At 37.6% G+C, this 26,903-nt stretch overlaps 2 long non-coding RNA genes and 1 pseudogene across 3 annotated transcripts; 1 reads left to right on the forward strand and 2 right to left on the reverse strand.

Annotated features, from left to right (window-relative positions):
- The first annotated feature begins 1,809 nt into the window (after positions 1-1,809).
- Positions 1,810-18,478, forward strand: LOC132639826 (uncharacterized). Of its 2 annotated transcripts, XR_009582123.1 has the most exons (4): positions 1,828-2,900; positions 7,926-17,063; positions 17,565-17,626; positions 18,182-18,478. It is a non-coding gene; the product is annotated as an uncharacterized LOC132639826 (long non-coding RNA). The 2 variants fall into 2 exon arrangements; XR_009582122.1 differs by lacking the exons at positions 7,926-17,063; positions 17,565-17,626 and having other exon boundaries at positions 1,810-2,900.
- Positions 6,807-7,629, reverse strand: LOC132639833 (uncharacterized). The gene is made up of 2 exons (XR_009582125.1): positions 7,019-7,629; positions 6,807-6,892 (listed from the first exon to the last, which is right to left on the reverse strand). It is a non-coding gene; the product is annotated as an uncharacterized LOC132639833 (long non-coding RNA).
- Positions 15,745-15,861, reverse strand: LOC132619500 (5S ribosomal RNA; annotated as a pseudogene).
- Positions 18,479-26,903: the final 8,425 nt, after the last annotated feature.

Consider the following 26,903-nt stretch of genomic DNA (forward strand, 5'->3'; position numbering starts at 1 on the left):
CCTTACCTCTACCTCGGAGGAGGGTAGAGAGGTTGTTTCCGAAAGACCCTCGACTCAAGAGAAAGTTTGACAAAAAAAGTTAGATACGGACAAGTAGATCAAAGCAGTATTAAAATGAAAATAACGGTAGCGAAAAAGTCATGATAAAACAACTTGAAAAAAGAGGCAGTAGCTATCACAGATAAATAAGGTAAAAGGCAGTAACTACTGTCAATATACAAATTAATACACTAATCGCAGTACAAGAAATAACAACATGTAATAGAAATCGAAGGGCAAGAAACTATACAAGTAGTACTACCCTACTCCTATGGACCTACTAAGTAGGGCAACACACGACTACCTACTTACCATAGTCAATTAAATGACCACTACAAAAAAATGGATAATTTGCGGTCGTTGAAAGTTAGGGGTTTTATTTTCTGCTAGCAAATAGTGGAGGCTAAAACTTCCGCTACAACTTTCAACCTCCGTAAATTACCCAGTGTTTTGTAGTGGACAAATTGAGGCAAAACTATATGTTGATTACTCATGGTTAAGTGATCAAGGTGTAATGCAGAGGACATGCAATTCATGTAGTCATTGTTTTGATGTAAACACCGAATGGGTAATTAAAAAATTTTCGCTACCAGACCAACAACTTGCTTATTGATGGGTTTCGTCTATCTATCGGCGTATTACACATAGAATTCTAAGTTCTTTAATTACTTTTGCTAATTGAATAAGTTGCTGCCATATCGTCGAACTTCAGAAGATATTACTGACTTTTTAGATGTTAAAAGATATGAAGGTTGAACTTTGTAACTTTGGAGTTGGGAGTGCTTGTCACGACATGTAGATACTGTTGCATTTAAAAGCAGATATTCTACTGATATGAAAAAAAAAACTGTTTTTCTGGTATTGTTAAAGAGAAAACGGTCAAATGAGCCCCAAACGTTTGATCGAAATTCCAATTACACATCATATCTTTGCGGGGTCTTATTATTCACTGAACAATTTTAAAATAGAATTATTTAGCTCCGGAGCAGTGATGCGGCAAAGAAAGTATATTGCACTCTCTTAAAGTAACAAAGTGATTACATTAACAAAATTGTACACATGTCATTTCTGATTGGAATTATATGACTAGATAACTTTTAATCTGTTTGTCTTAAAATGTAATTACTCCTAATAATGCGAGTTATTTTTATTTTGTGACAAAAGATTTGTTTTGGTCTCCCTTCTCACCTTTTTTTTTTTTTCTTTCTATTCATCTCCATTACTGTGTCACCCAAACACCCCCACGAACAAAGCTCGCCGGAAAATGCAAGGATCACTGGAAAAAGCAAAAAAAAAAAAAAGGATGCAAAACAGTGTAAACAACCCAAGAATATCAACATAGCAGCCAACAATGGTTTGGGCAAAGAGACGAGAGAAAGGAAATAAAATCTAGAATAAGAGGAAAGACAAATAGTTTAAGGGAAAAAATGAAAAAAAAAAGAGAAGTATTTGAATAAAAAATAATTTTTAAAATAGAAAGAGATAAGGGTAAAAAATACACTTCAACTATCATTTTTTTTGTGTTTCATACCTGAACTATCCGAAGTGAGACTTTCCAACCTAAACTATCACGAGATAGTTATCAAAACACACCTAAATGCTTACTAGACTAAATTTGATCTCAAACACTAAAATGCACGTGAAGCATAATTTTCTCAATTTTTTTGTCCATTCGGCATATGTAACAAGCTATATATGAGCCGACTCATTATTTTTTTTAATTTTCCAATTAATTCTTTAAAACTCTAAGCTGACCCCCTTCTTCTTCTTCATTTCATCAACCATTTTTCTTCCTTTCTTCTTCTCTTATGTAGATTTTCTCATTTATTTCTTCTTCATTATCAACCTTGTTCTTCATTTTCTTCTTATTTAAGAGCTAATAAGGTTTTCTCCTTCATTTTGTTTCCCTTCATCTTCTTCATTGGTCATATTTTCTTGTCAAAAAGAGGAAGAATGTGTTTTGCAAATATAGAAATATTATCCACGCGGAATTAACTTTTAACCTAACAATTATTTCTGCCACGGTGAAATTATTTATCAACCTGGAGTGCCACGCAGGGGCGGATCTAAGTAGAGCCCAGGGTGTTCATTTGAACCCCCTTCGTCGGAAAATTACACTAATCATATAACGTCAAATTTTTATGGCTGAAGTGGTGAAAACACCCCTAAACTTGGCACGAATTATTACTTTAGTCCCCAAACTATTTCCACACTTAAAAACACCCCTAATATTGGCAAACTGAATTTAAATCACCCCATGTTGCCATATGGCACAGCAAGAAAATGCCAAGTGGACAGCGCGTGGATTCACGTTGTTGAGGTGTCCTAACACGGAGGGTGAATTTATATTGAGTTGACCAAGATTAGGGGTGTTTTAAAGAGGGTCAATAGTTCAGGACTAAAGTACAAAAACGTACCAAGTTGAGAGGTATTTTTCACCACTTCAGCTAATTTTTTATTTATGTGTATATATTAAGTGTTGAACACGCTTAATATAAACTAAAGATGTAGCTTGGTGGCGAAGGGGTTCAGATTCGCGTAGAGTGCGCGGGTTCTCAAACCTGCCTTACAACATTTTTAGCTTCAGGCGTTTCAATCTTTTAAAAAATAAATAAAGAGAAAACGTTGTCGTGCGTTATAAAGGGCACAGATCTAATTGGGTTTGGATTTAAATCCAAAAAATCTAAGTCAAATAATTAAAAAAACCTCTCCGTATTCCTGATCTCTGTCAGGCTTATTTTTTTCCTCTGCTCTGTCCATCGCTGCTCGTCGACTCGGCCATCGTTGCTGCCTGCTCATCGGCCGTCACCCTCGTCCCTCTGTTATCATCTCTCCGGTCGCCGTCTCTCATGACTTCCTCTGTAAGTTCAACAGGAATCCTAATCCCTATTCGTTTCTTTTTCTATTTTTCTTCTTCAGAATTCTATATATTTGCTATGAAGATTAGCTCGTTTGCTTAAAATTTTCAGGAGTGATTGAGAATTAATCAATCACACATTTTTCTCACTTGCTCTTTAGATTATACCCATGAAGTATTTTTTGTATTTGGAGATGCGATCGTCGAAAATGTCATATTTCTATGAATCAATTAATCATTTTGGGGAATATAATAGTGATTCAGTTTAGTTGTATTTATAATTAATTAATGTAGAGATTCCAAGACTTGCCAGAAGATTGGAAGAGCTTACCCTTATTCTCCTAGTTTTGATTCGTAGCTTAGATTGACTTGATGTAACAGTGGTTACCTATGCAACTGTTTTGGCTGTTATGCCATAGAACAGTTTTAATCCTTGTACAGATTGGCCATTATGGTAATGAAAAGTCCCCTTTTAATTGCCAAAAAATGTAGAGATTAAATTTCCTGTTGTGCTTAAAGTACTCTCCTTTGGTCTGATGCTTAAGTCCTTTGCTGGTAACTTGTATACAAAACTCTTAATTTTTTTTTTTTTAAAATTCTAACAAAATTCTTACTTTTTATGATTCAGTCTCAACATTCAGTGAAAAAGTATTTTACCAAAGTATCAAAATCAAGTTTAGCTTCTTTTAATCAACTTAACCAGGAAGCAAATGCCAACCATTCAGAAGCACCATTACCTTCTTCTCAAGAATTTGTTTTGAGTTCTTTAAAGTATGATTCGAGTGAAAGAACCCCAATCTTGGACTATCACCCAAACCATCGTGATGTTATTAAAAGAGCATACCTTCAGAATGGTCCTTGTCAACCTCAGTTGCTTCAGCATGTGTATCCTCAAACGAATATTTCTGAGTCAATGCGTCGTTTTAATTCTGAATTTTTTGATGATGTATATCATGATTGGTTGGAGTATATTGTTAGTAAAGATGCAGTATATTGTTTGTATTGTTATCTATTTAAAGGCCATTGTTACGGCCTATTTTGAACGGGTTCAAGATAATTTGCAATTTCCCGGTTCTTCTAACTGGTTTAAAAAAGGGTTAGAGTCGCCACCTTATTTTTAAGGAAAAATAGGAAACCTATATGTATTTGTGTGTCTACTCCATTTTTAGTCCACAAAACATATGAGATTCTAGATAAGGGTTTTATTTACCCAGAGGGGAAGGTATTAAGCATCCCTCAGAGCCTGTCCGAAGGCATTCCTTAAACTTAGTTTAACTAAACACTAAAGGAGAATAATCTATCTGTTTATCATTATTATTACCTGTTTTCAAAATGCTGTGATTTCATTAAAAGCTACACTAGGTGGTGATATGCTAAGTATATACAGTGTATACAAAATGTGTTCATACCAAGTATCAAGTATTTATAAAGAATGTATATCGATAGGAATGTACAAAGAAGTTTAAAGAAAATATACCTCGTTCGACAGTAGTGTATTTGTTAGCAAAATGAGTATATATCTATTGACACAAAAGATATATCAGTTGGTGTATACAAAGAAGTGTAAAGAAAATATACCTCGTTCGACAGTAGTGTATTTGTTAGCAAAATGAGTATATATCTATTGACACAAAAGATATATCAGTTGGTGTAATGTATACAACAATATAGAAGATGTATAAAAAATATAAGAGTATGTAAAATAGGTATATAAAGTATATAAAGAATGTGTGTCTATGTATATTAAAAGAATGTATGTATGTTAAATATATAAAGAACATATTTCAAGTATAAAAGAGTGTATATCAAACATAAAATGTCTAAAGAATTGTATCACTAGGTATATTAGTGCATAAAGAATGTAAAAATAATCTACGAATATTCATTGGTGTAAAGAGTTTATATAATAAAATTATTAAGAAAAGTGAAGTTGATTTGACTTGTTTCTACCGTTTAGTTAAAAAGAGTGTTCATTTAATGAATATCCTATCAAAAGAATAAGGAACAAAAGGATAGTAAAAAATTTTTGGTAAAAAATGAGTGAAAAAGATATAATGCCTTTAAAGAATGAAAGGTTTGTAAATGGATAGCCTAGTATTTACCTAGCGTAAAAAATGTGGATTTAACTTAACTAAAATATGTATTAATGTATACGAAACAATATAAAATGTGTGTTGTATTAAAAGTGTATAAAGAATATAAAATAAATGATGGACTAGTCTTTTTGCCTAAATGCCAAAAATGTGAATTTAATTAACAAAGTATTTATATCGAGTCAATCTAATCAATTTATGAAAGTGTAGACAGCCTAAATCTTGCCTAAAGCAAATAACGAACTTTAAATTAAACATATAAGCGACAAGTAATTAAATATCCCCGCCCAACATTAAAGTGAAGTTTTCACTACTCCGAGTTTATGTTTTGTACATTTTTAAATAACGCGCGAAAGTTAATACAAACAATGATTCGATGAAGTCTTCGGGTTCCTTCCGAGTGTCGTCTTCGGGATGTGTCTCCGAGTACCTGTATAAACATTTAGTAAAAGTATTAGTAAGAGAATAAATAACTATTTAATGAATTAAAGAAATGATAAATAAACTTAAAATAAAAACCTGTCTTTTGTACATGGGAGGCCTTGGAAATCGACGGAAATTTCTTCATCGGTCAAAAGTGTAGTATTTGTAATAAATTGCAAGATGAAAGAAAAATGTATTGGTTAAAATAATTTGAAAAGTCAAGAAGTAAAGGATGTAACATAAAAGTCTTAAAAAGGTGATTTGACATAAAGTATTAAAAAGGGTATTTGACAAAAGTGAGGGTGAAACTTGATTTGACCTTAGGATGTAGTGTAAAAGTGTGTATGTAAATGATGTATATAAAGGAACTATATGAATATAAAAATGAAAATATATGTAAATGTAAATATGATGTAGAGAAAATGTAAAGAGCAAACTGTGTCGTTTTGAGGACTCTTGGAATCAAGGATTGTAACATGCAAGAACTAGAAGAGCTCTGCTCCACTACTTCGAAGTGGTTTGAATATTTAATGATGCTCTTTTGTCTTATGGCTACCTTTTTGCTCTGTTATGATGTGAGATATAGCCTTTAATATCTATATCCATTCATCTCTTTTTTTGTCCATTTATTGCTTTGAGAATCCCACCTTTTCAGTAACTGTTGCTCAAACTCGAAGCATAGCATGCTTAGGATGTCCATTACAGGTACTGTATAAAAATGAGAAAAGGATGTTGACAGTAGCAATTTGTTTTGTTTTCAATGTCTTGTCTTAGTTGATGCGAGATTCTTCTATGTAGCATTATTCTTGGATGTTTCTCTACATGTTTTGGATCTCGAAAGTATTAAATACTCCTTAGTAGTCAGCCAATGGTTTCGCACCTCCTGTTAGATGCCAATATGATAGAGTGCTGATGAAGTCAACTAGTATGCAGAATGTGCTGATTTCATAGGTGCTTCTATTAAATGAACATATACGAGTTCGGAGCAAAAAACTATAGTTCCCTGTACCTATGAATTTAAGAATTTAAGCTTCTGCTTGTTTAATCATCATTCTAGGGAAAGAAAATTCTTCTAACCCCTGTATATTGTATCATGTTATCTCCAACATTTACTTGTCATGCATGATTTTCCTAAAGCATGTACATTTGCCATTTTGCACCAAAAACTAAGCAAAAAAATAAGCCAAATACATACACAACCCCCTAAACTTGTCAGCAATTTTCATTTAGACACTGAAATTAAATTTATAACCTATTATGCACCTTATCCATTCATAAGTTCTTGTCTATCAGACATTTCAGGACAATCAATCAAAAGAGCAAAATGTGTGATGTTTATGCCCAATGACATACCAATGAAAACAAATAGAAACAAGACAGATCAGCAAAGAATATAAAGCAAAAGAAAAGGCTCGTTTGACTTTTCTTGCAACACCCTCTTTCACAGACCTCACCGGAACCTCATAGTCAGAAGTTGAAGCTATCGATCCCCAATGCATCAAAGTACATGAAACATGAAAAAAAGAAACAAGTGTAAATTCTAAATCTCAGTAATAGAATTTATCCAATTGACTATATAGCTTCATTGATAAAATTGGACTTGTACCAATCAAAGATTCTAACATTAAGGTTTCCCGATTTAACTCTGCCAAATGCGTATTCCAGAAACGCGAAAGATTTTACTGATAAGATGATTGGCATTGCACCACCATTTACACTGAGGATACAGATTTTGATCCTCTGGTATTTGTTTGCCTGAACATCGTGCCCCTCCCGCAGTGATGATGTGAACAAAACATTGTTCTTCTTCTGTTTAACTATCGGATCTTATGGAGGAGAAATGATGAAGTGAAGGAAGCGTGTGAGAGAGGAATGGTGTTGGGTGGAGATATGGATGTGAGAGTAGACGAGAATGGTGGAAGAGTTGGAGTTGGAGTTGGAGCGGAAGTGCATGATAGGAGATAACTAATTGTGCTCTTGCTTCCGGACTAACTCTGATGATATATAGGTTCAGAATTTTCTAGATCTATAATAGAGAAAAAGACTTGTATTACTTTCTCATTGATTTTGACTTGATCACCTCAATAAGCTTCTTCGACCCTGGTGGAAATTGGAGCGAAACTATTCTTGACATGCTTACCTCAGACTTTACTCTTCCAACTTTGGCTATTTAGCCACCAAGAAGGTTAACTGCATAATTCAATTGTTTTGATTGAGGTCACCATCTTACCGGGTCTATACTTATTTTTTTCCTGTTGGTTCTATGACAGTGAAAGGATTATATTCCTTAGTTCAATGAATTTTTTTTCAAATGTCGTTTGGTACAATTGAAACCATAGAAAAGTCTTGCAGTCTCTCGCCATTTCCTAGTTATATTGATACCTTGGCTGACTACTGATTACTATTTTTGGACAGCTACGAATCTAGGTTGTCAAATGTATATAGTGTTATGGATTGAATATTAAGAACTCCAAATTTTACCATCCCTCACTTGTGGATGTATGTTTCTGAAGTAGGTGGGATGAGAAGTTTGTGTTGGCGCTTCACAGATAGCAGGAAGATGAGGGAAGAGAAAGGAGGATTGCAGAAGAATGTGACAGAGTGAAGTTTAACCTGATAAAATTGGCAATAATAGCTACAACACTGATATATAGACTTGGGGGGAAGGGAGGGAGAGCGATGGTTACTGGACTTGCTTTAAGGTAAGAATGAAAATGTTGAGTTTCCTTTGGAGAAGGAGTTGATCATTTTAGCATGATGTAATTTTAGTATGATGTAATTATATTTATAACCGAAATCATATTTATGAGGAAAATGACGAGAGAGGAGACATGGATAGTGGTTAGTACTACTTTTCTTTGTCAAGATGGTTAGATTAGGATCCTGCATGTGCACTCTGTGTCATAAATCCTGGGTCATGTAATGTACTCAAGAAATTAAGAAGAGAACTGGGCAGAAAAGGGGAATTTTATTACTCAAAAGAATTCGAAACAACTAAATCTCAACTGTACGAATAAAATAGCTACACTATAAACTCCATAGCTAGCCTTGAGCTTCAACAACAGATTCCCTGTAACGATGAATAAGAATTAAGAAAGGAAGAAGAGAAGAAGAGATTGAAGAGAGAGAATTGGAGATGAAAAATACCGGTAAAAGTCTAACTGCCCTAGTCTGTTGGAGTATTTAGTTGAGCTGGAGTAAATCCAGAGCGTTGATCTCTTCTAATCTCCACCGTCCAGATGCACCGAATGAACTAACTCATTAAGCATCTATCCTCTCCTACATACTGACAATTGCATTAATTGAATGTTAATCTATCAGCTTGCTCTGTAGCCCCACTATCATGATACTTACGGTGGGATTAAGAGTATGTTTTTTGTGTATATTCACTTAGGTATGATGTGCATACAAAAGCAAGCCTATACAGTTATTAACTAATATGTCTTGGCAGAAGAATAATCTTTGGCAGGTATAGCGCTAGGGTACCCTATAGGATGTATAAATTATAGAAATAGGATACCATAAGTAGGGGTGGTCTTGAATTTTTTTCTACGCTTAACAAAATCATTAAAAAATAACCTTAACTTAGAAAAATCCACTGGGCAAAACTTCTGTTGCCCATTAGGCTCTTGCCTCATAGGCAAAACTAATTTATGCCCAATGGGTAATAAAAGTTTTGCCCAATGAATTTTCTTATGCGGAGGTCATTTCATTAAAAAAATGTTAGGTGGGGCCAAAAGTTCAAGACCATCCCTCATGGGGGTCATGCTTGCAAATCACCCCTATAGGATGGGGCCTTCTAATTGAAGTGATGATGCTGAATCTGGAGCTATTCATGGGGCCTTCAGGTGGTGCCATTTTGAGATTGTAAGATGAGAAAAGGTGACGCGAGATGGTTTAGCCATGCCCTATATAGACCTCCACATGCACCGGTTTGTAAGTGTTCGATGATATGAGGTGATAAAAGGGAACAAATAGAACCTAAAATCAGATGGAGAGCAGGTGTTTGAGAAGACCTACAATTTCTCAAAATTGATGTTACAATGGATGTAGAAAGTTCCATATAGGTGATACCAACTAGTCGGGATTGGTTGTTATTATTATACTTACATTAGGTTCAGTGTTTAATATCCAATAGCTTGAAATGGTAATAGAGGATTCATAGAGCTGATAATGTTACATCTCGAAAATTTTCGTGTCGTTCGCGTGTAAGTAACTAACACAAGCTTCGAGAGGTCATGGAACCCTTATAAGGTTAAGGAATGCTTTTAATAAGTTCTAAGTAAGTGTCTAAAGGTTTCGGGATCAAGTGAAATGGGGGAATTAAGTTTGTTAAAATTTTGAGAAAACTTGGCAGAATTTCTAACAGAATTTTTGGTCCAACTCGAGGGAGGTGTGTCTCCTAGAATGAGGATTTATGGAATGCATAACCTATGTAAATTGAAGTTCATTGAGTCTAGTTTCCAATGCAACAAACCGTTCGTCGATACGACATCGGAGTAGAAAGTTATGGACGTTCCAAGATAGACCGTCAGAAGCTTCTTCGCGAACGCGAGCTAAGGCCTCGTGAACGCGAAGGGAAATTATTGAGTCAGTGGAAACCGACCTTCTACCCTATAAATATCGATCCCCACTCATTTTTACCTCATTATTCCACCTAAAAGGTGTAGAAACTTCAGGGATCACTCTCCCAACATTCCATATTATTAAAACCAAAGAAATCATAAGGAGGTTATGTAAACTAGGCTCAGGAAGCTCGTGACAACATCGTATTATTGTGATTATGTCACGACCCAAACCCATGGACCATGACGAGTGCCCGACCATTACAGATCAAGCACCCCTAAGCTCGTTCTTACTCCATACAAGGTAACCTGGTGGCCCATTTCAACTGATATTCGATCAATACCATCTGCTATAACATTTATACGATAAACTTTACCTCAGAATCCCATATATCATGCATGTGAATATACATATATATAAAACAAAGATGGCGATGCAGACCGACTCGGTCAATATTTACACTGTACCCCAAAAGTGAGAAACAACCAAAGCCGCATGACATCCCCACTATACACAACTGTCTACAGATCTCTATGGAATGCATACTGTAGAAAGGATAGGACAACGCCTTGCCATGCCTATATATGTACATCGCAAGATAGCATACCAAAAAGGGGATGAAGTTCCGGTCCAAATGGAGCTCGTTGACTGAGACGGAAGAGTGGTCCTACAGGTCTGGCTCACTCGGCTGGCTACCTGAACCTGCGGGTATGAACGCAGCGTCCACAAAAAAGGACGTCAGTACGAACAATGTACTGAGTATGTAAGACATGAATGATATCATAGTAGGAGACATGAAATATAGCATAAAGAAGAGAGATAACCTGTACATCCAATTGCCTCATAAGGCGGATACTATGCATGCTTAGCTTTCTTTGAAAAACAGTTCTCATACATGTATACATAAAATAGAATTGCTGCAGAACGTGCACCCGATCCAAAAGCATATCATTTTGCCACGGAACGAACGGCCCGATCCATATATATATATATATATATATATATATATATATATATATATATATATATATATAGTGCGGAGGAATGAACCGCCCGATCCATTTAACCATACATCCCACGTCCGGGCATCCCGCGTTCGGGACGATATCAGAATATACCAACTGATCAGGTGGCTATGCGTATATAATGCCTCACCTTTCCCCATATCCCCTATATACATATATATATCATATACATAAATTATATAAGTAGCATGTATGGGAGCCCAAATAAAAGTTACCACTTTATCGGAGTGACGTAAGGTCGGTAACCTCCGATTTATCTTATGGAACAATCACCATCGCTACATCTCACCTTAAAGGAACAATGATTATAAGGTGAGATCAACAACAATGAATAAAATCGAGAAAATCATGAAATAAGCTCAATAATCTCATAATAGTATTAAAATCATAAGCTTTGAAATTTGTAGAATTAAAATCATCATCGTCATGTTCATCATAGAAAACATCTCATCTTTTGTATCATAAGAAGCTTTTGAGAATCATGAACTTGTAACTTTTGGAAGTAAGAAGGTTATGAAAAATATGTATGGAATCATGCCTTTAGAAAGAAAGGGGCTAGCCTTAACATACCTTTTGGTCTCCTTAACTACTCAACATTTATCCTTCCAAGCTCGTAAATCTACATGTAAACCATTCATACTATTGTTAGGCTCATTGTCACATGCTTATCTTAAGCCTTCAATTTAAATTCATTTAGAATCTGCCGAAATTTGGGCAGTATCTTCCCTGTTTATATGCCTATCCCGAAATCACAATCCAATAACTAACAACAAAAACAACAATACGAACATCACAACAACATTATCAACACCAATATGCTCCATGAAACATCCCACACGATGTTTCTTTAGTCTAATGATCGATTTATTAATTATATGATATTCCAATGGTTTTACTCTCGGAAGTTAATCCCAATTCGCAACAACAATACCAACATCGTTATCAACGTCAGATACATATGAAAATAGCACCATAATGTTTTTTATAAATCCATAAAATCAATTCCATATCACAATTATATTCTAACTTCAAACCATAATATCTTCCATCTTTCTACGCTAAAGCCTTCCAAAACAATTCCAAAACAATAAATGAAGTATAGGGTCTTACCTTAGGATGGAGAATACACAAAATCCAAGCATAGTCTATGCCCACAAGATCAATACATCTTCAAGAACCATGAGTTAGTTCCCTTGATATACCTTTCTAAATCTTCAACTAAGATCCTTAATTAATTTGGTTATGGAAACTTTGTTTGGAGCTCTTGGAAGTTTATAGTTTTTTCTAGAACTTTGGTGAGCTTCTTCATCTGATTTTTGGTGAAACAAAATAGGGTTTTGCCCCTTTTATAAGGTTTTAAATTCGGGTCGGGTCACTGTAGCAGTCACTATAGAAGCACTGTAGCAGCACTGTAGCAAGTCGATTGCTGTAGCAGTTACTGTAGCTCACGTTTATGCTCTATCGGCCTAAATTGTAACGTTTATAATTTTCTACTCCGATGCCGTATCGTCAAGCGGTTTGTTGCGTTGAAAACTAGACTCGACGAACTTCATTTTAGGCTTTTGAAACATCTTAAAACTCCTAATATACTAGGAGATATACCCCTCCAAAGTTGACCCAAAATTCTGTCAACTTTTTCCAAATTTTCGACAAACTTATTTTCTTCAATTTGCTTGATCCCGGAATCTTCCGAAACTCTCCATACATGATATTTATCATTAATCATACTTGATAATGGTCATGTCCTTTGGTTACAAGGTTGTCCTTCCCGGTTACGACTTACAAGATCATAATCCATCCTTTACTTAAATAATATATTTAATAATGCTTCGCTCCTCACAATCCAAAGTTGTTTTACCTAGCCATAGCTCGATATACTTACATTCAAATTTAACCGGTGCTTTTCTGAGGTGTGGGGTGTAACATCCTCCCCCTTTTAGAAACATTCGTCCTCGAATGTTGAGTTCTTAGGGATTTTTATAAAATTTTTGCCAGAGATTCCCCTGTAATTGTACCACTACCATCCTGTCACAACAACCCAAAATATGCAATGCCTCACAGGGCTACAATATCAATACCCATATTGGCCACACACTACCAAGAAATCATTCAAAGAAGCATCACATACCTGAGGATAATGGTGTCTCTGGCTGGAGCTCTTTTGTTCTCATGTACATAATAAAAAATCAACTAGTATCCCGTTCTCGTTCTGTCTCCGTTATAGTAATCTTGCCTTATTATGTCACGGCTACTCGCCATCCTGTGAATACTTTTTTTTCTCGCTTTTTATTTCCCTATTAGTAGATAACTCCCTTACTCGACTATGGTACCTTCCCTTGCTTACTCTTTTGGGGCTATCTTGGATATCCCTTCTCATACTCATTGATCCCGTCTATGCACCATATTGTCTTCTTGTAGCTCATTGGTTAGGCTCTTTGATCCTTTATAATCTCATCATAGTTTCACTTATAATAACGCTCAGATGACTTGCAATAGCATTTCCTTGCTAATGAATCCCTATTCTTAGTAGTTAGTTACCTTAAATCATCTTTTATATGCGTGTATATATATATATATAATGTTTTCCCACTATCATTATCATTCCTCATAGCAGGGTTACACTTATGATAAACTAATAATCATCGTTCAAACTAATCCATAGCTCAAAATATCTTCGAACTCATATTGGAACTTTTCCTTTAATTTCTTCTCCTCAGATCTTGCAATGTAAATTTTTACAGGCATAGAACTGAGGTAAAAACTCAATTTGTCATAACTCCCTTTCAACACGAGGATGCTCATCCTCGGTCCTTTTGTACTGGTGACCATTCGCTTAGCCTTTATTCTTCTCTGGCTTTCCATCGTTGCCTCTATACCATTTTGTTGGATATAACCTCACATTGATGGTTCATATAGTTCCATAATATACACTTTCATATTCGGTATGGTTAGCGACTCGTGAGATACTTTCCAATCTCCGGTAATACTGCTATCTTTCTATTATAAAACATCACTCCCCCTCTTTTAGAGATCGCCAAGCCGCCTATCATTATTCCTTTTGTTGGATTTTTACTCTTTCCGACACTAAGATTCCTTTTTGTTGTAACCTAAAGTATCCTTTATATTCATCATCCTTTGCACCATCCTCTCGGTAATTAACTTGGAGACCGTTTTTACTCTCCTTGTCGCTCTTTTCACTTCTACCTTTGATGACTAATAATTCCCTGGGCTAATGAATTAAGGGGACATCGAAATTCGTCAGGTCTCTTATGAAGTGTCCGGCTATACCCAGCTGCTTTAGCCCTAGTCTTTTCCCCACGACTATCTTCTTAACACCCTTGAAGTTCTTCTTGCTCTAGGTTCCCAATTCCAATTTACGTCTATATTATACCATTCAAAGTTAATATTCCATACGATCCATTCCCACGTGTCATCCTTTCATTCGCTTAGCTCATTTGTCCCGTAATTCTCCTTAACTACTTGTTTGCATTATAGCTATGCGTCATAATTCCAGTGTTCTGCCGCTTCTTGTTCTTATCATGAAATCCTTACAAAGTACACCCTTTTTCTTTTCTCTTTCGTCGAGTCTTCATCTTCCTTTTTGACACTATAGTTGGTTCATATTTATGCATATCCCCCGTGTATCGTTCCATTTTCCTTTATAATCGAATCTTTGTATTACTTATCAAGGTTCTTATCCCATGTTGCTGATGTTTTGCCTCTTGGCCAAACTTTTTTACTTATTATCCTTTCTCCTGTCCTTGGTGATTGTTTGATTTTCTTTAATCAATCCATTAGTGTACTTTTCTTACTTTCATCCTCAGGACCTCTTCCTTGAGTCCCTTTCCTCTGAAGCACTCTTTTCCACTTGCTATTTTTATGGTATTGTCCCTGAAATTCATAAAATATCCTTTCCGAATGCAAATCCGTTCTATTGCTAAATTATCTTTTTGGAAGGCTTTCCCGTTTTCCGAGGTAATCATGTCAGTATGGTTGCACATTTACCTCTTCAACTACCCCTCAAGAGCCGAAAATCCCCTGGCATTTTTTTTTTGCAAAACCTGCTTATTTTCTCCCAGTTCATATCCTTATTCGTTGTTACTGCCCTTCAGTCCCACTTACCAGAATCTGATTTCGAACCATTTACATTCGTCTTCCGTTCCATGCTACCTAGTTCATTCTTTCCGTATACTTACTTTCGAGATTCATCCGAATGGTTCCTTGCCGCTGTACTTACCTTCAAGATTCCCATCTTGAGGCTTGAGTTAACCTTTTTTTAGCAACATACCTCTGTTGCTTACACCTCTCCTTTTCTTTGGGCATCCTAATCTTCTTACTCTTGTATACTCGCTTTCTCCCTTTTCCCTGATGTGATTGCATCAGGATTATCCAACTTTAATTTTAGAGAGACTAATGTTGCCTCGCCTTATAACACTTACCACTTGAACTTCAATACCTTGTTCAATCAGTACCTTTAACGTCGATTATCGGGACACGCAAACTGATTGACCACACATAAAATATTGTATATACCTCTCCTAACACCTTACCTACAAAATATTCCCAATACTATTTTAAACTCATCCTAGTTCTGTAGCTATAATACGTCTTCTCTCTTTTTGCCAAACCGGTCTGCCTTATCTCTCACAATCATCCGGAGTTTCCAACCGTGAGTTTTACACGCTTCTAATTTCCCTCAACCTATTCTAGTCCGTCGTCCTTCTCTTATGTCCGCACTTGTAGGACTCTTAGTACGCTTCACAGAAGGTCACCCATCCTAGTATTACTCTCACCCTAGCACGCTTGACTCTAGAGTCCTGATGGGATCCGGTGCGTTAGTGCTGGTATGATCGCATCCACTCTGCTACGTGACCTTTATCGCATGACCTAGAACAAGTTGAAGTTTTAACAGATCCCAATAAAATTCATGTAATGCATCTCCCTCCGTATTGGAAAGATCCCTTACTTTCCTGACCGAGCAAATGCTGGTTTAGCCTTCGAAACTCTCAATAATAACCATCGATCAATACACGACTGTCTTCTATTCCTAAATTTAAGATTCCCAGTAGTGGCCAAAACATCTTAGTCGCAGTTATCCATAAGTACTTTGGTTATCGGTTCCTCTAAAACTCCTATTTGTCACCTATTAATGATATCCTGCCATAATTGTACACACATAAGAAATTTCAATAAAGAACTCATATACCTATAGTCCTCCCGTCCTGAGCTTGGTCTAGTGGGCTATAAAGTGAAGTGTCCTCTTTATTGTCCTTCCGCCATCTGCTAGTTTGGCCCTCCCCATCTCTCTCATCTGAGTCCGAGGGATACGGATAGTCGGGCAGCTCCTGGTTTACTGACGGCCAAGATAATGGGCTAGAATAATCAGTAACACTCTCAGGCATAGCTGGCCTGACATAGTGCTCTGCCATATGAGCAGTTGGGGGAGTCAACTCTAGTACAGTCTCGGAAATCTCCTCCTCTGGCGTCCCATATGAACCCTTAGACGGGTCCGTGTCATAGCTTTCCTCCGATGGATCCTCCTCTCTAGAAGTCAAAAATTTTGGGGGAATCGTTACGGGGTCCTCAGAGGGATCAGTCTCGATGGTATAGCTAAGGATCCTCATGCTCGGTCCCGGAGCCCGTGGTTCTGAATCTACTCTAAGGGTATTCTTAGCACCCCCACTGTCTGAGGCTGATCTCTTCATCTTTATCATTCTATTCTTATCTCTTCATCTTTATCAATCTATGCTTACCTACAGGAAAAAAGGGTCAGAAATAATCTTTCTTAGAATCTAGCTCTATCGCACGATCTAAGATAGAAGGAAAGGTCAATGATTCCTAAATATCCTGCAGCCTCCTCTTTATAAGTGTGGTCGGCTTCACACCCATAAACAGGACTCTACCGGACACGGTTTGTAGACAATCCCTTGGACGAACTGCTCTGATACCACTTTTGTCACTGTCCATGGGTTTGGGTCGTGACAGATTATTGCAAAGCAAGGTGAAAAATGGCGGGATCTTGGGTTTGAAGCCATCAAGGATCAATTGGAAGTTAATAAGGTTAGATCCTTCCTCTATAACTATGGAATTGAGTTAATCCGAAGTTATATTCGCTAGATTATCGTGTAATACGTCGAATTGGACAAAAGGTGAAACAAGTCTTGTATGAAATACCATATTGAAGTAATAAGAATGTTGATTATATGTGATTGTTGTATATGTTGAATTGAGTTATTTTTGGAGGATTTTAATGGTTTAAAGTGAAGGAAAACATAGTATAAAAGTCGTAGTTTGATATGTTGATGTTGTTGACTTATGGATTGATTTTCGAAGGGAGTTTCAGACAGATTTGTATATGTTTGTCATGTAGTATCTTGATTATTGTTATTGTTGATGTTGTTAGTGATGTTTGGAGTTGTTTTGGAATTTGAAGGAAGTAGATGATATAGGGGAAATGCTGCCTGAATTCTCATAACCCGAATTATCCGTTGACATACAACTTATCTAAGTTGATGTATAAACATGATGGAAATATGATTAAGGATATATTTTTCAATATAGGTTTGGGTGAAGGGAAAACATCGGAATAAATGATTCTTTTGAGTGGCGGCTTGACGAATAAGGTATGTAAGGTTTTCGCTATCGCGTTCCTGTGTTTGGCCTAGCTACTCAAGAGGAAGGGTAGTCACTATGGATCCTAGGGGGGTCAGCCTAGCCATTCAGGAGGAAGAGTGGCCATCAAGGATTCGCAATCTCGGTGTGGTCTCTGCCTAGCTATTCAGGTGGAAGAGTAGCCATTGGGGTTGATAACCCTGATGTGGTGCTTCTATGCAGTTTAGGGAGCCTTAAATGGTCATCCCTTTAGTTATGTTGATTTGGGCCTGTATTGGCATGTGTTATACTTTGGTTGCCTATGAGTGGCTTGTTGTTGATCTTGAATTTATGATTGAAAGAATTAAATGTGATAAATGACATAATGAGTTGAAATTGATTTATTTCTTCTTTAACGGTTTTCATTATTGGTGTTACTAAGTTTGGTGATTTATTCTATCTCTGAGTTTAAATTGCTTTTATTGACACCGTTTTACTGATCCTTATTATATCAACTGTTGTCCCGATGACACTCACTGAGTACCCAGTACTCAGGCATACCATTGTTGTTTTTGATGGTGTGTTAGGTAACACTGAAGAACAGGTTCGTGACGTGCCGACGGCTTAGGAGAACTTACTACTTCTCGAGTTTGTTCGTGGGGCACCTCTTTATAATTTTTCATTTACTGAGATCATTAGGTTGCGTCCCGAGACTTTAGTCATTCTTTATTTTGTAGAAGCTCCTTAGATGGTTGTTGAAATATGGGTAGTGTTATGGATATTTTTCCATGATTTTTGGGGCATGTTGCCACGTATTATTTAAGTATGAATTTAGATTTCCGTTTTGTTTTAATGAGCATGCCTTTATCTTGGATATTTGCAAAGGGTGTGCCTCGTACTTATTAGATAATTGCTGATTTGAAAGTATCAAACATTCTCCATAGATAATAAGGTTCTTCCTATGTTGTTCATGACATCAGATGCCGGTCACATCTAGGGTGGATTTTGAGGCATGACATTAAGTTATTCCGTTTGGGGGTTAACTTGGTGAATTAGACTTTCGTTGGGAATTTCGAGGCCATAGGTGAGTACGTAGCGTGTTTTTGAAGAAACAAAAAAAGCAATACCGAAACAAGCAAAATAAGTAGACATAACACATATTTCGACCAACAAAAAAGGTTAAAGTTTCAAGTCTAGTAATAGACCAAGATGAATTTGCAAAAACAAAAACCGAAAAAAGCACGATCGAAACAAGCAAAATAAGTAGAAATAACACATATTTCAACAAAAAAAGGCTAAAGTTTCAAAAATTTGAAAAAAACCTAGAACTTTATGAACACTAGGGTTTATCAAATTTGAAAATAAACAAGAACTTTTAAATAGAAGGGATCTTAAAATGCTTCGCCACTGATGCAAAATTAATTAACATACCTGAGGATGACGATTGGAGAGCTTCTGGGCATTGGAGAGAAGAAAAATCGACTGGAGAGGTTGAAGTCTTGATAGAGAAGAGCGTGGGAATATGTGCAGTCACTGAAGAGAGAAAAGGAGACTTATGCATATTTTAGGAGAAAGAGAGAAGTGTTTTTGTATATTTTAATACAAGTGTAAGGGACTTAAGTGTATAAGTTGAAACATCCAAACTTTTAAAAATTATGAAATGTACCCCATGCTCCTTTTTTTAAACCCTAATCCCAAAAAATAAATGAAAAAGAAAATCAGTGGCCTTATTCTCAATTAAGACTTGAAAGTGGTCTCCTTCACAAATCTTCCCTATATTATGCTATTATGTTTAAGCTATTTCGGTTCCATAGTAATAATCTACTTTTTTTATATCATTATAAATTAACCTACTTAATCTCAAATTGTCAAATAATGTTAGAAATACATGACGGAAAACGAAAAGAAATCTAAAATGGAGGATTTTTTTTTTAAAACAAACTCAAATAGTATGAGAGTTATGGGAGGAATATTTTACTTACCTGTAGCATATGCTGATGAGCAGTCACAGAAACCAATGTTTTTTTAAAGGAAAAGATAATGGAATCAATGAATGATGAAATATTCTAAACTTGTGCGACAGAAAGGATACCAAAGGCTATACGGTAGGAAGATAAAAGAGCAATATTAAAGCTTAGAAATGAAAAGACTTAGGTTTTAGGTTTACCAAAAAAAAAAAAAAAGGTTTCTTATGAAGATAAGTTATAATTAATGACCTATTTTGGAAGAACAGGCACGACTATTTCACATTCACTATAGCTATTATTAACATTGAATAGGAGTTAATTATTAATGGTGAAGGGTAAATGGGTGTAGCTTTTGTTTATCTTTTAATTATAACATTTTTTATTATTGTTTTCTCAAAATTGAAAAGAATAGTGCAAGAATGTCAAAGGAGAAAAAAGATAAATAGGAATGATGGTCATAAAGAGGTGTCACATTTAAGTACGAATGATGGTCATAGAGAGGTTCTACATCACTTTGTTTATGCCTAGCTTTATAATATATATTGATGATTGATGGGTATCCCTACCTTACTTTTTTATTGCTTCACCCGCCTTGTTTTATGTGAAGGTTTTTGATTGACACTACTAAAAAATATTGAGACTACTAAAAAATCTCTATGTTCCACTGAAAAATGGTCAGTGGCTATTTCCCACTGAATGTTGGTAGGAAAAACCTAAATCAAGTACTTTCACACAGAAAAATTAGGAAGTTTCACATCGTTTCAATAAAAACTTGTTTCCCACCATGTGTTTTCCTAGTGACCTAGTTCGGTGGTAATGAGGTGGAAAAATTATGTTTATAGCACAATTTTTCCATTGAAAATCAGAGAGAAAAACCTCTATTTCTAGCAGTCATGTGTGCACATAGTTTTAAATTATTTTTAAAAAAGATCGTGGTCTTAAAATATACCATAATATTTTTTGTGGATTAGAAAAAACTTGAAAGTTTAAAGTTAAATTATGTGTTAATATAATTAAAAATATATATAATTTTATCTTGACAAACTGAAAAAAAATGTGTTACATATAATGAGACAAAGAATGCTTGTTTTAGTTTCTTGTGTATAATTTTCTTTAATGTCACCTCTAACTTGTGACAACCTGCCATGTACTGTTCTTTTCTCATTTTAGTACATGCCATGTACTGTTTTTTACTAGTTTTCTTGGAATAATAACTTAGGTTCAAGTATGTTCATAGAACAACCGTCATCTATAAAATTTTCAATAGAAAAGAGTTATCATGAAAAAATACCCCATTACATGGAGCCTAAAAAGGTAAGGAGTGCATGTGCTTTTAGTGATTCAAACTGATCAACGAGAAGACCCGTTCTTGAGGAGCTGCTGCTTAGTTCTTGAGTTGGTTAGGTTTGAATTTTTGTTTTTTAATTGTAACCTATTGGCTTTTTAGAAGTATTGTAATAGTAGAGGCCTATCATTGAAGCTTTTTTTTTTTTTTTTTGACTAAGAATTTAGTCTAGAAAGTATTAGCTACAAGTGGGTTGATTATATGTAGGGGAGAAATGTACTAAGTTTATGGTCCTTTTGCTTATTGAGTTGTAACCTAAAACTGACGTTTAGAGGTTATTCCAACAAGGACAGGTCGTGATTTTTTTACTCCCTTGAGCAAGAGATTTCTCATGGTAAATTGCTTGAGTACTTTAATTTTCGCATTTCACTTTCAGTTTGTGTTTAGTTTATTGGATTCTTTAACGTACAAAATTTGGGCAAGACATAATTCACTCAAATAACACTTACGTTAATTGATTATGCCTGAAAGGATAGTGATGTGGTCAAGCCGGTGAAAAAATATGCTTGATTAATATTTTAATGTTGTGTGGATAAGCAAGGGTCAATAACTATTAGTTTGTGATGGGTAGACACTTTCGATATAGAGACTAACCCCCTTTTCCTCGTTATCTAAAAAAATAAACCTAGCGTATTTTGTTCTTGAATATGTGGTAAATGTTGACATCCCATAAGCTGAGTTCTCCGGGCTAAGAGATCGTGGTATAGAAGATCGTGAAAATTGCTCTCATCAATTGCCAACTGTTGTTATATATTGCATCGATGAAATTTAACGATACGCTTGTTTAACCCTAATGAAATATCATGTTTATATTGTTTCTTAATCTACGCTATAATAAGAGTATATAAATTTCTTACAATTGTGTCATGTGTACCATTGCATTAATATGTTAATTTATTCAATCCTATGTTATTTTACTTGTTATATAGAGAGTATATATATGCATTGTAATGTAGTTCTGATATTAGAACGTTGAATCACTTCGCTCTAACTAAGCGTACTGAGCCCATTAAATGTCAGTCACCACTCAGTGGTCACCACTCCTTAGTTGGATCAACATTTACAACGGTTAAAAAAAGAAGAAGAGATTTTTACATAAATAGTCAGCTGCATTTATTGTTTACTAATTTTTTAGCCGGTAATACATAATATATATATATATATATATATATATATATATATATATATATATCTGCCGGGTATGTTTAGCTTAAACGATTAGGTGGGTGGCTATTTAGGTTAATTCTTCTGGGAAAAATAGTTTCCAACTTGTAGCTTTTCTCTTCCAGAGCTACTCCAACAGTCTACCAGACCAAATGGGTATTCCGGTGCAAAGGCATTTCCTCTGGTGCCACTCAATGCTGACTCATCTTTGACTTATTCCTTAAGCCACGTGGCCTAACGATACAGGTCTAACTGCATTGCACGAATTTAGCCCAATACAGATAGTCCCCCCACTTTCCGGGATTCGAACAGTCAAACCAAGAAAGTGGAAAAGAATTTGGAGATGGCGTGCTTGGGACTTCTCTGACGATTGATTAGACACCCTCTGTCGCGTTCTGACTCCTCCGGAACACCCGTCCTTCTTTGAACGGGTATCGATTCCAGTTCCTCTTTGCAGGGTCCCGAGGCTCATGATGACCCCAACAGGTCATGATGACCCTTGGCATTATCCGTGCCTATAAATACATCCAACCAAGGCCATATTACTTCTCATTCTTTCCTTTGAACAAAAATACCCTCTTCTGCAAAGAACATCAGCCACGAACTTCGATCACTCGAAAAAAACCCTTCTCTGACTTCCACCCCTTCTCCTTTAACGATAAAACCATCGCTACTTCTGACACGCCCAGGAACACCCTCTCTTTTACCATCGCCACCTCGCCGTCCTTTGCCGCCGCAGAATAGAGCGCTCACGGTGGGGGAAGGCAGAATCCGGCGGCCAAGTCCATGGTGCCTAAGAACTGGCACTGAGAGAGCGATTTTACTCCTAAGCCTGCTATCATGGGTCAGCCCAGAATTCGTGACTCTTACGTCGGTGATTACCGCACTCAAATTATCGCCGCAATACTTCCTAAGGTCAAAGATGACTGCCGGTGGAGAGATATCGAGGTCCTACTTCTTGGCTCGAGAGAAAATTTGATTTCTCAACGGCCAGGGTACTAATTTGTTTACACCTATCCATTCTCGATGAAAATCAGGCACGGGTTTGATGAGGTGATCCTGGAGATGTGTCAGCGCTATAAGGTCTGTATAACCCAAATAGGACCTTCGGTTTGGAGGGCAGTGGAGAGCATTAAAACTTCTCAGACCTAGCCCATGTCAACTTTAGTCTTGCCCACTTGATCTGGGTTTATTCTCCATAGATTTTTCGGGGAGGCATGATAAAACTTGCAAAAAGAGGCGGGAAATCTTTGCTCACCGACCTCGATGATGACCGCGACATGGGGTGGCCAGAGCGCTTTGTGGTTATCGCAGCTGCTGATCTCCTCCCGTCTGGAGGAAGAACCATCCCGGAGAAGTAGAACCCTACACGTAAGGTTGGGAACCTTTCACCGAATCATAGTCCAGCTTTCAATTCTCAGAAACTCATTATTTTCTTCCTATCATCATTTTTTTTTTAGCCACGGCCCGGGAGCCCCTGAAATTGACAACCTTGAAGGTTGGGTCCAGAGTATCCTGGATGTTTCCACTCCCGAGACCCGCACATGGAAGATTTTGTCGGAGGATCGGCAATGGATTTCGAGCCACCATGGTAAGATCGGCACCCACATGATTCTCCCTAGAGTATGCTTGAACTTCAAACACACTTACAGCCTTTTCGTTATTTCAGATCTGCCAAAATCAACTCCACCTGCTCCACTTACCGAAGCCCCTGGGGAACCCGATGCTGCTCTCGAGATGCTTGACCAAATCCAAGAGCGCAAGCGCATCTGGAAGAATTCTTCTTCAAGCCTTCGGTCCGAGGTTAAACGGACCAGAAGAAAACAAAACACCGGTCTGGAAGGAGCCGCTCAAATCCTTCCTCAACAAAATACTGAGCCACCTGTAATGCCGGCATTTCACTGATCGTAGACCTGGACGGTCCGTATAATGATGAGGACGTCCATCCCCTCTCTAGGAGTCTCCGTAGGATAGGTGTCACGGACGCTGCCGCAGTGAGCGAGCCTGCGCTATGGGCGGAAATGAAAGTAGTCGATAGAGGAGTTTCGGCGACTCAAGCCTCTTCTGTCCCAGTCGGGTTCGGGTCTGCCAATATGCAAATGCCTCCCTCGAGCTCCACTGCACCAACTCCTCATGCTCCACTGGTACCTGCTCCCACTGCTGCTGCCCCTAAAGAAGGACCTTCTGACCGAGAACACCCTCCTCCGTCACCAAACCGGGAGGATCTAGCACATGAGTATCTTGCCTCGGCCAATGAGCCGAATGAGTTCAGACAGGTTATCTTCCAAGTTCCCGCTGAATGCCTTCTTCTGTCCCAACATGTGGGTGTTGCTAACTATATGAAATACGTGGCCTCGAAGAGGGACCGAGTGAAGACATGGGATGCCTTAGTGGAGTGCTTGATAAATGCTGGCAATAATGTTGCAGCCTAGGTAACGTGATCACCTTTTGCTACTTACTTTTATCCCTTGCTTAGTCAGAATTTAACTTTATCTACGTTTTCCGGTGCAAGCCATCTATCTCTGCAATGAGGGTATCCAAAAGATTACCGAGGAGTAGGCTGCCTTTGTTCTGGAAAGTGATTCAGCCGTGGAGAGGATATCCACTGCTGAGGCGAAGTTGGCTCGGGTATCAGATTTAGAAGCCCAACTCAGCTAGTCCGAAGCCAACGAGGAGTCTTTCCGCCAACAGGCCACCATCATGCAGAACAATGCTGAGGATTAGAAAAGGAGGTGGGGCATGGCCAATGAAGCTGTGTCAAATCTGACGGCTCGTGTGTCAGTCCTTGAGGTAGATTTACAATCTATGGATGAGCCGCTGAAGGCGAAGGATGCCGAAATTGTCGCTGCTCGCCGTGAAAATGAGGACTTGAGGGGTCAGATGACTGTGCTCTCGGATCAATATTTGAAACACTGGGATGCCAATATTGAGCTCTCGAGCTCCATGGCCGCACTCTGAAGCGAGAATGCTGAGTTGGTTCTAGCTGCTGAGATGGCCGAGGCGAAATACCAATCCACCTTTGACAACCACAGTCTCGCGTTGATCCGAAGTACTTATCAGATGAGGAGGACAACTCTTGAAGCGGTTCGAGATTGAAGTATTGGTGATATTGGAGCTAAGATTGAGAAAGCTCGATTACTGGAACAACGGTCGGCTGCATCTCCGAAAGGGAAGCACCTGAATGAGAGAAATAGAGATAATGCCTTAGATGGTGAAGAAGACATCGAGGAACATGTGTCGGCCATTGGCCAAGTTCTTCCCTCGGAGTTGAATCCTAACCCTTCAGCTGCTTCTTCGGATGCATCCGGATCCCCTCAGCTCCGAACTTCATCCCCGTAAGACCTTTTGTTATAGTTCTTGACTTTTTGTGGAACTTGTTTTGTAAAGCCCCGGCGGACCATATAATCAGACATGCTGGTTCTTTTCGTGGGCATGTAATTTTCTCTATTTTGCTTCCAAGCCTTTCAAGCCTGGAAATATATTATCTCTTTAACGACTTGGGTTTTACTTTGCACCCTTTTTTTTTCCTTTTTATTAACTCTTTAGACACAACTCATGAAATCTTTCTCCAAAGACATAATGATTGGCCTTATGATTTTAAGTTCTCGGAGCTTCGGCTTTAGTCTCGAGACCCCAGATTATTGGTTTGGCTTTTTACCTATTACCAAGTTACCCATTCCACGTGAGGCTTATAATCATTATTCCCGATTATCTGCCAGACTAATTTCATTTGGTCGGTATTATGCCCGACCTTTAACCTTTTTCCTATAAATTTTGAAAAATGTTTTAGTAATAAGAGAGGGCCCTTATTTTTCGGTGCTGTAGAAAATGACGTCTCCAATTCGTTTTGGCATTAGTTTTCGGTACTCTCAAATATGCATCCGCTTCTCGTGGCAAAAATTTTTTAAAGAAGGGAAAATTTTATTAATTCCATCAACTTTATAAAATAAGTACGACTGCAATCTAGCGTGGGCAGTTCGATTACACATCGCTATATTCCCTGCCATCTAGCAGTCTAAAACGCTTGACACTTAGGTCAAGTCTAAATCTCGCTGCTACGGTACACATATAGCCCTCCCAGTGGCTGAGAGTAAAGGACGAAGTTCCAAGCACTTGAAAATACCTTCCAGGAAAATGTTTGAATAGCCGAATGATGTTGCCTCATTAAGAACCTTGCCGAAAGCTAAGGTTCTGATTGCTTGGGAACTCGCTTTCGTTTCCATCTTCTAACTAGTAGGAATCCTTACCTGTAATGCCAGTTACCTTCGAGGGACCTTCCGAATTTGGTTCAAGCTTTCCAGCATTGGCATCTCGAATATTTTGGGTTACCTTCCGAAGCACCAAGTCCCCGGCCTTGCAGTAACGGAGATTGGCTCGACGGTTGTAGTGACATTCCACCCGCTTCTTTTGGGCGATCATCCAGACGTACGCCAAATCCCCGTGCTCTTCTAGCAAATCTAATTGCACCACCATTATTCTCGAATTGGGTTGCTCTTGTGACCCATCGTATCTGTATTTTAACAGACTCGACATGCCCTGCACTTGACCCAGATGGTCCCTATTTCGAACCTCAGGAACGGGTCACTTTTTTTAGTAAACCGGTGGAGAGCTAAGGTCTAGCCTGAGCTTGGGGGTTGCCACGTTCGATGGTACACCTGACATGTCCTTGTGGGACCAGGAAAAACAATCACTATTATCTCTCAAATAACCAAGTTTACCTTCCTGAGCTCCGGAGTCAACCCTATGCCCAGATACACCTTTCGTTCGGATTGATCCGGATGCAAGGCTATTTGCTAGAACTCCTCAGCCGTAGACTTGGTGACATCTGAGTTA

This window comes from Lycium barbarum, chromosome 1, assembly GCF_019175385.1.
Source record: "Lycium barbarum isolate Lr01 chromosome 1, ASM1917538v2, whole genome shotgun sequence".
Classification (NCBI taxonomy): Eukaryota; Viridiplantae; Streptophyta; class Magnoliopsida; order Solanales; family Solanaceae; genus Lycium; species Lycium barbarum.